At 36.5% G+C, this 14977-nt stretch overlaps 1 pseudogene; it reads left to right on the top strand.

Moving 5' to 3' along the window:
- The first annotated feature begins 2537 nt into the window (after positions 1-2537).
- LOC102579050 (proteasome subunit beta type-7-B-like) lies at positions 2538-14701 on the top strand (annotated as a pseudogene).
- Positions 14702-14977: the final 276 nt, after the last annotated feature.

The following is a 14977-nucleotide window of genomic DNA, read 5'->3' as shown; positions in this document are numbered from 1 at the left end:
GACTTTTCATTAGAGTAGTCTTCAACCATTTTGGGAATTGATATACCATGTTTACCACAAAATAAGCTAGTCTCATCCATCATAGAGTCTCATTCATCCTCTCTCATCATTTGCAATCGTTTCTTTGAAAAGTTAAGCAACTCCAAAGCATTAACGATATCTTTTTTTTCTTCTGTAAGACTTTATTCAACTCATTTGTCAATAACAACACCTTAAACATTAAGCGCAACATAAAGACAAATTCAAATTCATGAATCTTGCTCAAAAGATTTTCCGCTGCAAATCTATCAAGATGATATGGGCAATCACGTTTAATATCCTTAAGCACATTACCAATTGAAGAAAAAATAATCAGGAAATTGTCCAAGGTTTTAAAATGAGACCCCCAACGAGTATCACCCGGTCGTTGGAGGTCATGTTCTTGATTCAAACCTTGTCCTGTATGAACTTCTCCAAATTTAAGCAATTCTTCCAACTTATCTTCTTGATGTTGTCGAAGTGAATCTCTGCGTTTAAAAGAAGCTCCAATAGTATTCAAAATATTAGTGAGAACATAAAAAGATTATCCACATCCGAATTTCCTTTGGAAAGACCTACCAGTGCCAATTGTAATTGGTGAGAAAGACAGTGAATAGAATATGCAGATGACGTTTCTTGTAAAATCAAAGACTTGAGACCATTTATTTACCCTTGCATATTACTAGCCCCATCATAACCTTGACCACGTATTTTGGATGTACATAATGAGTGATCCAAAAGCAAAGAATAAATTGTCTTTTTTAATGAGTGAGAATATGTATCATTTACGTGGACAATACCCAAGAATCGCTCTATCACCATTTCACTTTTGTTGACATATCTCAAAATTAGAGCCATTTACTCCTTATGAGAGACATCCTTTGATTCATCAACTAATATTTTAAAATAATCATCGTCCAAGTGTTCAATGATAACCTTAGTAGTTTCTTTAGCACAAGCCTCCACAATATCTTTTTAAATTGTCAGACAAATCATCATATTATTTTGTGGAGCATTACCTAATATTACTCTTCCCACATCAAAATTTCTATTCCCATATCATTTCAAAAGTTCAAGAAAAACACCTTTATATTCAGAACCTTAACTTTCATCATGTCCACGAAATGAATATTCCGATGTCAAAAGAGATCTTGCTACATCAATTGAGGCATTTAAACGCATCCGATAATCACTTCTTGCTTTTCACTTTGCTTGTCAAAAGAAGATTGGATCGATTGCCTTTGGTTTATCAAATCTTGCATCCTATTGAAATATTTATGATGGATACTATTTACCTTACCAACATGTTTTTTGAATCTTTCTAAAGCTTTGTTCCAACACCTGAAATCATCTCTTGTAAATGAATCTCCAGCATTTCCACGGCTTTCATGTTTATTCTTGAACAAATAATGACACAAAAAAAAATCCTGAAAAAAATCAGAAAGCGATGCAGTCCGTTGCTTTTTTGCGACGCTGTCCGTCGCTTTTTTAAAAGCGGCGAACATGACTGCGTCGCTTTTCCGTCGATTTTGATAAAAAAAAGTGACGCAGTCCGTCACTTTTGACCGTCGTTTTTCGATAAATTTTTAGTAGTGTCAATGTCAGGCCTTTGAAAAAATCCTTGAGCCACAAGTCATGCTCTATATCTTACGACTTCACCTTTTTCATTTCGTTTTTGCACAAAAATCCATTTGTATCCCATTGGTTTGATACCTTCAGGTGTTCAGATTATTGATTCGAAAACTTCACGTTTCTCAAGTGAAGTCAATTATGCTTCAATTGCGTCCTTTCATTTCATTTTTGCCCCTCATTTACATCTTGTAGGTGGCAATTTCAAGAAAGTTAATTGCTCATTTTATGATTTTACTTTACATTATTTATATTTTCAAACTATAGTTTGAAAATATTTAAAAGACAAAAGTGGAAAGTGATGTTTATTTGGTGGAAAAAAAAAAAGTGATGTTTATTTTATGTCCTAAACTTTTTTTCTTAATGGGTGTCTATTGCCTCAATAATTTACTTATTTTGAAATGGAGGGAGTAGTAGATATTATTGAACTTATGCCCCAAGATAAACATATTCTAAAAAGATTTACAGTAAGACCTCACTAAATTCAAGAGTGTTTTAAGACTCAATGAAGCTTATTTTGATTAAATCATTGTACCTTATTAATTTATGTATCATATTTATTGAATTCACATAAAAAATAAATTTATTATACATAAAGTAAAATGAATACTTCAAAATTATTGCATCTTATTAAATTATATATCATATTTATTGAATTCATAAAAAAGAGATCATTTCATGACATGTACTCAAAAAAATTTACCGTCATGGCAACACCAAATTTTTTGGACGCAATAAAAAAAAGTTTAGAGATGAACTTTAACTAGATTTTCATTAATTAAGAAAAAAAAAAGACCCGACACATAGTCAACACTTGAATTGGTAGGGTGCAATATCGGGTCGAATAAAACTTGAAAATGAGCCCAAAACAAAAATCAGCGCTTGTTTTCTTATTCTCCAAGGCTTGGCCAATTTACAAGATCAGCTCTTTGGTTTCGAATCATCAACGCAAACTCTGCTCCTTTTGTAATCAAGAGTGTGTTTTCAGTGTGTAATGGCGTCTAAGGATGTTCCTTCGAAGGGTGGGTTTAGTTTTAATTTGTGCAGAAGGAATGAGATGCTGGTGAATAAAGGACTTCGCTCTCCTTCTTTCCTTAAGACTGGTACTACCATCGTTGGCTTAATTTTTCAGGTACACTACCTCTTCCCTTTTTTTATTATTTAATTATTTTGGCTCACTTGAAACCGTCTAGCTAAATCCTTATACATTGAACCTAAAAAGGGGGGAATCCTATTATTGGTTTGTTTGAATTAAAGCAAGCATTGAAAACAAAAGGTAGGTGATCTCTTGCAATATATCGTGGACAAAGTTATTTGGTATCTACAGTGGCGCAAACTGATCCAAACCTTAGTGTTGTGTTATAGGCACAGGGCGTTAGCATTTGCCTGCAAAAATTTTATGCAGATTTTTTTTTTATTTAAGGAAGAAAAAGACATTTGGTTTGGGTCATTTGCTTGCAGTACAACAGGGAGAGTATTATTTCAGAATCTTTTCATTTAGTTGGGAAATAGATCATTTCAGGCCTAAGTCATTTGAGTAGAGTGGTTAATGACTCTCTAATTAATTGTTTGCTTTCATTTGTTTGGACAAGATTTTTATGGTTTTGTTAACTACATTAGAGAGTTATTTCATTGCTTTTGAAGTTTCTTAAGATAGAAGCATTCTGATACAATGTCAATTGAGTAAGCCTAAAGAGTAAGGAAGATTGATAGTGCTCTTGAACAGCTGAACTCGATTCTTCCAAGGAAGAAGATGAATTGAGAGAGAATAGATAGAGAGAGAGAAAGAGAATTTCTTATTGATCTGAATTAATACCTTTACAATGAAATCAACGAGTATATGTAATAGAGAAGGGACAGCTGTCCACAATTCAGTTATAACAACTAGTAACCGACTTCCACTACAACTATTACACTCACGTGTCAGTCATGTGTCCCACTTAACAGACTCAAATACAAAATTAACGACAACTCGATTTCTAATCAATTGATATGTAACAATACTCCCCCTCTTCATCTAATCCTTGACCTCAAGGATTAAAATGTGGAAACCGCTGGGTGAAAGACTGATAATCCTCCCAAGTGCTATCATCTTCAGACACATTGAACCATTTGATTAACAACTGAGTAGCAGGTTTGCCATGCTTCTTGATAAGCCTCCTATCAAGAACTGCTTCTGGTGTTAAGAGGATGTGACCAGCGTCAACATGAACCTCAAGGAGGGTAGCCAAAACAATATGGGACCCTAACTTCTTTTTTAGCTGAGAAATATGAAAAGTAGGGTGAATTCGAGAGTCAGGGGGTAATTGGAGAGTGTACGCAACTGAACCAACCCTTGCTATAATTTGGAAAGGACCAAAAAACTTGGCTGAAAGTTTTTGGAAAGTATGAGATTTCAATGATGTCTGTCTGTAAGGATGTAACTTTATGTAGACCCAATCCCCGACTACATAAAACCTATCAGTTCTTCCTTTATCAGCTTGAGACTTCATCCTACTTTGGGCTCTAGCTAAATGGGACTTTAGGCATCTCAAGGTAGCCTCTCGGGCTTGTAAACTCCTATCGACCATGTCAAGTTGGGAGTCGAAAGGCATGTAAGGAAGGAGCGGAGGAGGTGTTTGACCATAAACAACAGCATAGGGTGTCATGTTAATAGCAGAATGAAATGAAGTGTTGTACCACCATTCGGCTAGGGCCAACCATTGAGGCCATTCCCTAGGTTTCTCAAACGTCATGCACCTGAGATAACACTGACATCTATTAACAACTTCAGTCTGCCCATCTGTCTGAGGGTGGTATGCCGAGGAAGTGAGCAAGGTGACCTTCTGCAATTTGAACAATTCTTTCCAAAACCTGCTTGTAAAAACTGGATCTCTATCAGAGACTATGGTTTTTGGCATTCCATGCAGTTTGAAAACCCCATTCATGAAAGCCTGAGCCACCTCCACTGCAGTATAAGGGTGCTTGAGTGCCATAAAGTGAGCTGCTTTGCTCAACCTGTCAACTACCACAAAAATAACCTCATGTCCAGTGACCTTAGGAAGACCCTCAATAAAATCCATCGAAATTTCTTGCCACACTTTGTCTGGAATTGGTAGAGGTTGAAGAAGGCCAGGGTATGCTACATTTTCACTCTTGCACCTTTGACAAACATCACAACATCTAACATAGGCATAGACATCCTGTTTCATTTTCTTCCGGTAAATATCCTGTTTAAGCCTCTGTAAGGTGGCTGTTATACCAGAATGACCTCCACTAGCACTGTCATGGTATAAAGCTATCAAATCTTTTCTCACAGTAGCCACAGAGCCTACCATCATCTTACCTTTTCTACTCAAGATCCCAGCATGATAACTGTAGTAAGGTTTAGTAACACCTGCAGTCTGAATGGAAGTGATTAGTTTCTGTAGCACAGGATCCTGCAACCACGAGTTCTTCACATCTTCAAGTAGTTGAGTTTGAACCCCAGAGATGCTACAAAGCTGGATGGGTTCCTCTTTTCTAGAAAGAGCATCTGCAACAACATTGTCTTTGCCTTTTTTATATGAAATAAGGTAGTCATAACCAAGTAGTTTGACCAACCACTTTTGTTGGCTAGGGGTAGTGATCCTTTGCTCCATCAAATATTTGAGGGGTTGATGATCAGTTTTAATTACAAATTGCCGACCCAAAAGATACGGCCTCCACTTCTGGACAGCTGACACTAATGCTAACAATTCCCTTTCATAAACTGATAGGGCTTGATTCTTTGCGGACAACCCTTGACTGAAAAATGCTATAGGTCTGTGATTTTGTGCAAGTACAGCACCAATACCTCCTCCAGAGGCATCTGTTTCCACAATGAATTCTGTGGAAAAATTTGGTAAAGCTAACACAGGTGCTGAAGTAACGACCAATTTGAGCTTGCCAAAAGCTTGAGAAGCAGCTTCAGTCCATTTGAAATTTCCCTTCTTTAATAAGTCATTCAAAGGTCTTGCTATAATACCAAAACCTTGGATAAACCTCCTGTAGTACCCTGCAAGTCCCAAAAACCCTCTCAATCCTTTTAAAGTTGTAGGTTGGGGCCAGTTCACCACAGCATCTACCTTGCTTCCATCCATAGCAACCCCGTCTTGAGAGATGATATGACCTAAATAGTCAATCTGTTGAACCCCAAATGCACATTTACTTTGCTTCACATACAAAACATTTTCTCTAAGAATCTTGAAATTTTCCCTCAGGTGAGAAAGATGATTAGTCCACTTAGAGTTGTAGACAAGGATATCATCAAAGAATACTAAAATGAACTTTCTGAGATGAGGAAGAAAAATCTGATTCATCAAGCTTTGAAATGTGGAGGGGGCATTAGTTAGGCCAAAAGGCATGACCATGAATTCATAATGACCTTGATGGGTTCGAAAAGTAGTTTTTGGGATGTCAGGCTCGAACATCATAATCTGATGATAACCTGATCGTAGATCCAACTTAGAGAAATACTTTGCTCCATGTAGTTCATCTAGCAATTCTTCAATCAATGGAATGGGAAACTTATCCTTGATAGTACGAGTATTCAGTTCTCTGTAATCGACACACATTCGCCATGAACCATCTTTCTTCTTAACCATGACTATGGGTGAAGAATATGGACTGGTACTAGGCCTTATCACTCCTGAATCCATCATCTCATTGACCAGCTTCTCAATCTCATCCTTCTGAATTGCAGGGTACCTGTAGGGTCTAATGTTGATAGGAGAAGTGCTTTCTTTCAAGACGATTATATGGTCATGATCTCTTGATGGTGGTAATTCAGTTGGTACCTCAAACAAATCATTGAAATCTCGCAGTATCTCCTGTATGTCAGCTTTATCCTTACCAACTTCATCACAAGTGTTTATAGAAAAGAAACTACCTGTTTCCCCACTGTACTCCTCTCCCAAATACATACCCACAGAGATCAAGCATAGTTCGGCTGGTTTAGCTAACAATTTATCCATGCCACTCTGCTGTACCAGCTTAGCTGCAGGAGGTTTGACACCCCTAAGAGACACCTTGTGACCCATGATACTGAACTCCATTTTAAGTTGTTTAAAATTCCACATTATATCCCCCAAGGTAATTAACCATTGAACCCCAAGGACCATGCTACACCCTCCAATAGGCAGTACTAACATGTCAGAATCGAATGAGACCCCTTGCATTTTCCAAACCAGCTTCTTACATATATACTGGCAATGCATCTTCTTTCCATCAGCCACAGACACAGGAAAAGGGGAGATAGCAGTTAAAACACATCCTAACCTTTTGGCAGTGTTTAAATCCAGAAAATTGTGAGTACTCCCTGTATCAATTAGGACTTGTACAACCTTGCCTTTAATAGATACTGTAACTCTCATAGTCCTAAAGTCATGCAGTCCATTCATTGCATGAACAGACACATGAGGCAGAATGGCCCCCTGATCATCAGTCTCCAAGGAATGGCCTATCGTAGTCAAGAATTCTGCAGGGTCTACTGCAACTTCCTGCTCTAATTCTTCAACACCCTCACTGTCCTCCTCTACTTCCATAGAAAATAATTGTCGCTTCTTCTTACAAACATGCCCATAAACATACTTTTCATCACAATTAAAACATAGTCCTTTGCTCCTCCTTTCATCCATCTCAGCAGGTGTTAATAGTTTGACATTTTTCAGGTTAGGTTTGGGGTTATTAGAGAAGGTCGTGGAATTTTTGGAAGGGTTTGGATGACTTCTACCGGATTGGTAAGTGGATCTATAAGAAAAAGTGGGATTAGTTCTGGGATTGGAAAGTACTGAAGATCCAGAAAATACTTGCTTCTGGACAACTAAGGTTTGTTCCTGTATTCTAGCTAAGTTAACTGCCTTAGCTAGTGACCTTGGTGCAAGCATTTTAACAGGCAAGCCAATTTCTGGTTTTAACCCTTGAACAAAGCAACTAACAACCTGATCTTCTGATAGTTCAACTCTAGTGAGTAATTCATCAAAAAGATCGACATAGTCTTGAACAAAGTTTACCTATCTCAAGTCCTTGAAATCGCCCATTGGATCGTCAAATAATTCAGCCCCAAACCTAGCATAGAGGCTTCCTACATACTCAGTCCAACGTGGCCAATCCCTTGACATCATGTGCTTCATATAAGATTGGTGCCATTGGAGTGCCTTGCCCTCGAAGTTGCAAGATGCCAGCTTAACCTTTGAGTCTTCTGGGGTTTCGTCTACATCGAAAAATTGTTCACATCTGTAAAGCCATTCCCTCAATCCCTGTCCATCAAATTTAGGGAAATCCATCTGGTAATTACGTGTAGGTAATTGATAATTCCCGGGTCTATTTTCACCTCTAGGAATTCCTTTAGGTAGGGGTCTAACACTGCCATGGGTGTTCGTAGATGTTGCCAGCAATCTTCGAAATTCGTCCATGGCCTAAGCCACACTAGCGTCCACAGACTGTCGAATCTCTGCGACGGAGCTGGTTACCCCTTCCATGGAGTGTTTGAGACTGTCGACCTCCTTACGCAGCTCTTGCATCCGAGTGTTGTGATCCCCCATTGCCACAGATCAGAGAATACTTTGCTCTGATACCAATGATACAATGTCAATTGAGTAAGCCTAAAGAGCAAGGAAGATTGATAGTGCTCTTGAATAGCTGAACTCGATTCTTCCAAGGAAGAAGATGAATTGAGAGAGAAGAGATAGAGAGAGAAAGAGAATTTCTTATTGATCTGAATTGATACCTTTACAATGAAATCAACGAGTATATGTAATAGAAAAGGGACAGCTGTCCACAATTCAGTTATAACAACTAGTAACCGACTTCCACTACAACTATTACACTCACGTGTCCCACTTAACAGACTCAAATACAAAATTAACGACAACTCGATTTCTAATCAATTGACATGTAACACATTCATATGCATTCGATTGTATGTGCTGAAATGAGGGGCGGATCTACTCAGGCGGGTGGGGGTGCCATGCCACCCACGAGCTTCGACGGAAACTTTATGTATATAGGTATATATACACAGTCTATATATAAATAATAAACCCTCCACCCACAATACCAAAGTACTCTGTGGTGCCTGTGGTAAAAGGCCAAATGTTTGAGCCTCAGGTCGCGGGATCGAACCCGTTTTGACACATTTTCATTTTTTCTTTTTTAAAACTTAAGGTTCCTCTCATAAATCATATTGTAATAGCTTTTCGATCTTTTTCTTTTTTTTCTTTTTTACCATTGTTTCAAATTATTTGCTACTTTCTTTATCTTTAAATAATTTTACAAGTATGAAATTTAACCTAATTCATCCTACTCCTAACATTAGATATTATTTTTCTATCCTATATTAATTATTTACATTTTACTAAAAATAGTTATTAAAAATTATTTGTCAATTAACAAAATTAAACAACAATTTGTTAATTTTTTTTCATTATCCTAACAATTAATTTTTCTTGAAAGTGTAAACAAAATTTGTAAAAAATTACAAAAATGTTTATCTTAAAGATTAAAATAGTAACTATCATTTTTATTTATAATTTCTTAAAGAAGTAAAAGAAAAAGTTAATAGCTAATAGAAAGAGGTATAAATTGTTTTTTTCTTCTTCTTAATAATTTCATAAACACTTAAATGCATCAAATATTCTCCAACAAGAAAATATAACAGAAAATCATCAGTAATTTTAACCAATAATTATATAAGTTTTGGTACTATTTTCATGTAACCCAAAATCGGAAATCAATCATAAACTCCTACATATGTATGCTCTCTCAATTTATATGATATTTTTTTATTCTTGAAATTTAAGCTATGTGAAATTTAATTAAAATATTTTTAAATATTTATTATTATTACATTAACATGATAAGAATTGCAACTTATGTTTGTTCATAAATATTACCTTCTCGCTAAGTTGCAATTCAACCAAAAACATTATTATTTACGATTCTTATCATGTTTATATAATTTTAAAACAGGAACAAAAAAATACACCTTATAGCTTGACTTTCAAGAACAAAAAATAACCTATAAATTAATGGAGAGAGTAAAATGAAAAACAGAAAAATTGGTTAATTATATTTATATTTTGTTGATTGACAAGTAATTTTAAATAACTATTTACGTTTATCCTAAAAATAATACAATTGATTTTGTATGAGGTTAAAAAACAGATATCTTAATTTATCTTAGTTTAACTCTTTTTTAAATACGTAATTATTTGACTTTAAATCAAAATTAATATTAATATATTTATCTTTATTTGATTTTTGACAAATGAACATTATGAACCACCATAATTTTTTCGTAAACAGCCTACAAGCATGTTTTTAAAAAAATTATACATGTTGTTTATTCCTATTTTGTTGATTGATTTGTCATATAAATCGAAAAGACGAGTAATTCGAATCAAACATAAAGTTAATTTAGGAGATGAGTTTGTTTGGCACCCAGAGACTCTAAATCCTGGATCCGCCTCTGGCTGGAATAGATTTCATAGGTTGTATCTATTCTGAATATTCTACTACTGGTATCGAAATGTTCAGCTTTTGGAAGCATATGATAAAAGGATTTTTCTGTGTGAAAACTTCCTAAGCAAAACAACTTTGCCTTGCCATTAAAAACTTGTCTTTCTTGATTAGAGATCCTTTGACAAATTTGGAGTAATAAGGGAGAGAAAAGAGGAAAAAGAGTATTTTATTTTAGGCATGGAGATTTTTGTGTGTCAACGTTCTGAAGGATTAAAAATGCTGGCTACTACTGGAAGGTATCATCTTTCATTTAATACCTACACCCTTGTTTTGAAGGACACAAAGAAGAGGAGATGAAGTAATAAAGTTGCTTAGTACACCGAAAAAATATTGGATTTGTGACTTAGGATTTCTTCTTGTCTTTCCTTCCCCTTCCTTACTTCATTTTGCTTTGAAGTATGGAGTTCATAATGCCTTACTGAGTATCATATAAATATGAGAAAACTCTGCCTATATTTGCCCTTGGAGTCCTTTGAAGGGAATGTTTGACAAACTCTCACCAAGTTATTTGTGGGATGAATAGAACCATGTTTTTGAAACTAGGATTATTTTTTTTTGAAATTGAATAGAACCATGAATTTGACCATTCATTATTATTGATCTTCCCAATCTTCATTAGCAGATGTAAGTATATTCTTGCCAAGGCAGTTAACCTATATCAGTTGTTAAAAAGTACAATTCAGGGTCTGTTCTAGAGGAAGATGTGTTCCAATTTTCTCATGTTCGGTTGGTCAAGATTCTTGGAAAGCAGTTTTTCTAGGAAAACAAGAACCTTAAAATGAGGAAAATAACTTCCCTAGAGGAAGTAGGGAAAACAAGTTCCACATTGATTTTGTCCTCCCCACCCTCTAACGCACCTCATCTTCACCCCCACCCTCGTAGATCTTTCAACCTAATTAATTGCAAAGAGAATCACAATATATGAAAGGTGATGTTTGGTGGTAGAGAGGATTTTTTCTTTGGAAGGTAGATCCTCAGCTTATCTAATTGCCAACACCTATGTAAAATGTGAAATGGAAGGTAAAATAGAGAAATAAGTTTGTTCTTTTGGGGAAAAACAAAAAAGTAAGGAGAGGTTTTCTTTTTTCATCAAAGGTTGGAGGTGGAGGCTGCTGAGGATTTTTAAAAAAATTGGGCCATACAAATAGTAAGAGCTAAATATGGTCCGGATAACAAGGAAGTAAATTCACCATATGGAGATCCATAAGGAGAACTTGGCCTCTGATGAAGGCTCACACCACTATCAGGGTATTTAATGGCTGCAATACATCTTTTTGGAGGGACAAATGCCTTGCCAATTCTTGTCTAAAGGATCTCTTTCCAAACATTTATTCCCTGGATCTACAGTAAGAGAAAACAGTAGATGGAGCATTTGTAGAGTTGTGTACATTCAGAAGAAATCAAAATGATTGGGAAGTGAATACATTAGTTGAGTTGTATAGAACACGGGAAGAATTCAAATCTACACAGGAGAGATATGATAGACTTTAGTGGCAAGTACATGGTAGCGAACATTTCGGGGTTTTCTCAAGCTTCTTAGCAGAGACATGCAGCAAGTGGACAACTGGCCATGGAAGAACATCTGGAAAGTTAAAACACCCTACAAAGTAGCATGTTTTAGTTGGTTGTTAGCCATGGAAGTGGTGCTGACTTATGTAAACCTTAGAAAGAGAGTCAACCTTTGCTCTAAGTGCTACACGTGTGTTGAAGAAACTGAGACATTCAGCTATCTTATTTCTAAACTGTAGGATCGCAGACATGCTATGAAAGATCTTCATTAGTCTTAGAGGTATTGTTTGGACAATGCCAATGAAGATTACTGAGGTCTTGCTCAGCTGGGAAGAAGCAGGTGTAGGATCGACATACAAAGATAGATGGTGGTGGATTGTCCCAACTTGCGTTTGGTGGACAATCTAGAAAGAGAGAAATTTCAGATGTTTAGAAGACGCCAGCAGTTCAGTTCAGAGGATTAAATTGAATTGCTTTAGACCTTTCTTTTTTTGATCTAACTAGAAACACATAGAAGATATTGTTTCAACTATAGACACCATAGTTTTTGTTAAGGTTTCCGGAGCAGTTTTTTTCTTTTTCAGTTGTAACTATGGTTTCAGCACAACCTAAGTGCTATTTTGATAAATATATACAAAATGTTGCCTTCTCAAAAAAAAAAAAAAAAAACTCAGATATGGGGTTTGTGATTAATATCTGGCCATGGCACGGATGTCATGAAAAACAGAGCTATCAAGAGTCAAGCATGTTTGCAGCTAATGTTTGTAACTTTGTTCTACTGGTCATCAAAAAACTTTGTTCTACTACTATTTTTTTTCCAATTGGATTATTTTATGAGTAACTCGACAAAATATAGGATGAAACTCGTTTCATCTATATGATAGATATACTTGCAAAGACCCCCTATATCTCCCTGCCAAGCATTGAGTTTAGTATGAATTTGCGGCAGAAGTAGCTCCGCTCCATGCTAAACTTCAAGAAAAGAAAGGATTGGACTGTCCACCAATTCTAGAGCTTACCTCTCATCAAGGGAATAGTAAAGAAGGGCGTGGTTTGACTTCTCAGCCACAGGAACAAGAATCCTCCAAAACTAGTAGCATCACTTTGCAATTAAAACCACTACAAAGCCACCACCCTCAGTCTTTAGTGATTGAAGCATTAGCTTTTAGCTTGAGGCTATCTTCCATAAAGAAATTATGAACCATATACATAGCTAACTGCATTGCTGAGTGCTAATTGTCAAAAAAAAATTCCATTCTTATATGGTTTTCTTTCTTTTTCTCCCCTTCACAGTATCTTAGATACACCTGCATCTTCATTTCTTTTTAGTTTAAGGGTGATGTAGCTTTCTTGAATGACTGTGTGATTGATTATCCATGAGATGTTGCACAAGGGATCAGCAGACTCAGGAAGCTATGTGTAATATACATCTTTAAATCTTTTGTGAGGAAAATGTGGCCTTTAAGAGTCCATGATTGGTGCATGTTTTACCAGCTGATTTTGCAAGTGATTCTTATGTAACAGCTTAAGAATATCTTTTGTATTCCAGGATGGCGTCATTCTTGGAGCAGACACACGAGCCACTGAAGGACCGATTGTTGCTGATAAGAACTGTGAGAAGATTCATTACCTGCCCCCCCCCCCCCCCCCAACATATATTGCTGTGGAGCAGGAGCAGCTGCTGATACTGAGGCAGTAACTGGTAATTTGAGTTTGATATTCATGTAATTCCGTTATCGATAGTAACATCTCTTTCATGTTTCAAATCCTACTCTGTGTCTCTCTCACACCTTAAGTAGCAACTGCTATTTTGTAGACATGGTCAGTTCCCAACTGAAGCATCACAGGTATCACACTGGTCGTGAATCCAGGGTTGTGACAGCTCTCACTCTTTTGAAGTCTCATCTATTCAGGTGAAACATATATTTTAATGTTGAAATTATTTCTTTCCGTGCAATTAAATTGCTAACACAGAGGCTTAACTATGCTCTCTTAACCAGCTATCAGGGGCACGTCTCAGCTGCTTTGGTCCTTGGTGGGGTTGATGTCTCAGGGCCACATCTGCATACTGTGAGTGGTCTTGTGTTTGATTCACCTTAGTATATTCATATTTTTTCCATTGTTAAAATCCTGAAATGTTGCTGGTTAATGGCCTCTTCTCAGATTTATCCACATGGATCAACTGATACTCTGCCATATGCTACAATGGGCTCTGGTTCCCTTGCAGCTATGGCTATCTTTGAGTCAAAATACCGGGAAGGGTTAAGTGTGAGTTCATTTTCTGCAGCTATGTTCAGTCCACTGAATCTGGCCTCTCTTTTACATTGTAAATTATTAAAATGTTGAGATGGAATCTTGGTTCAGAAAGATGAAGGGATAAAGCTAGTAGCGGAGGCCATATTGTCTGGGGTATTCAATGATCTTGGTAGTGGAAGCAATGTTGATATCTGTGTGATAACAAAGGTCTAATCTCCTTTTAGCAATCAATGACAAATTTTTCAACTTATCATTCATGACTCTACGTATGTTCTATTTTGCTAGTATTTCAACTCGTATGCTGATTTGTTAGGGTCACACGGAGTACTTAAGGAATCATATGTCGCCTAATCCTCGGACCTATACACAGAAGGGTTACTCATTCCCTAAAAAGACTGGTTAGTATTCTCATACTTGTCAGGGCCCAAGGAAGACCTTGTTAAAATATTTAAGTTAGTGTCTGAAAAATGCTTAGCATTTAGCCTGGACTTCACTAATGTGGTTAGTTGAATTGTGGTTACAGAAGTTCTTCTTACAAAGATTATACCATTGAGAGAGATGGTAGAGGTGATTGAAGGTGGAGATGCTATGGAAGAATGAGTTCCAGGAGTGTTGCATTCTCAAACAATTTCCAGAGTATCAAGTGTTTGTAATTTTCCAAGTGACCTGCTCCATCTACGTTATTAGATATAGCTTTCAAACAAATTGTTGCTGGAGAATGAAATATCCGTTTGGCCTGAATGAAGGATTTTATAGTTTGTTTGTGTTGCCCTGCTGCTTTCAATAGTTTTCCTAGCAGTGGCAGTCTTAAGTTTTTCTGGGTTGTTCGGCAGAGATGTTTGCCAGGTGCTTGCGAAGTAAAGAATATATCTGTCGTAAATTATGCCGAAAGGAACCCATGAAAAAATTTATGGTGGGTGAGGCATATCATGTCATAGTTGTGTGAGGGATTTTTTTAATTGATAAAAATACCTGTTGTGGATCCCACGCCATTATAACTTCTCCTTTTCTCTTCTCACTTCTCCAACTCCACCTTTCATTTACA

The sequence above is a fragment of the Solanum tuberosum genome, unplaced genomic scaffold (genome assembly GCF_000226075.1).
Source record: "Solanum tuberosum cultivar DM 1-3 516 R44 unplaced genomic scaffold, SolTub_3.0 scf00029, whole genome shotgun sequence".
Classification (NCBI taxonomy): Eukaryota; Viridiplantae; Streptophyta; class Magnoliopsida; order Solanales; family Solanaceae; genus Solanum; species Solanum tuberosum.
Note: the sequence above shows the minus strand (reverse complement) of the source record. Positions and strands in the feature narration are given on the sequence as shown.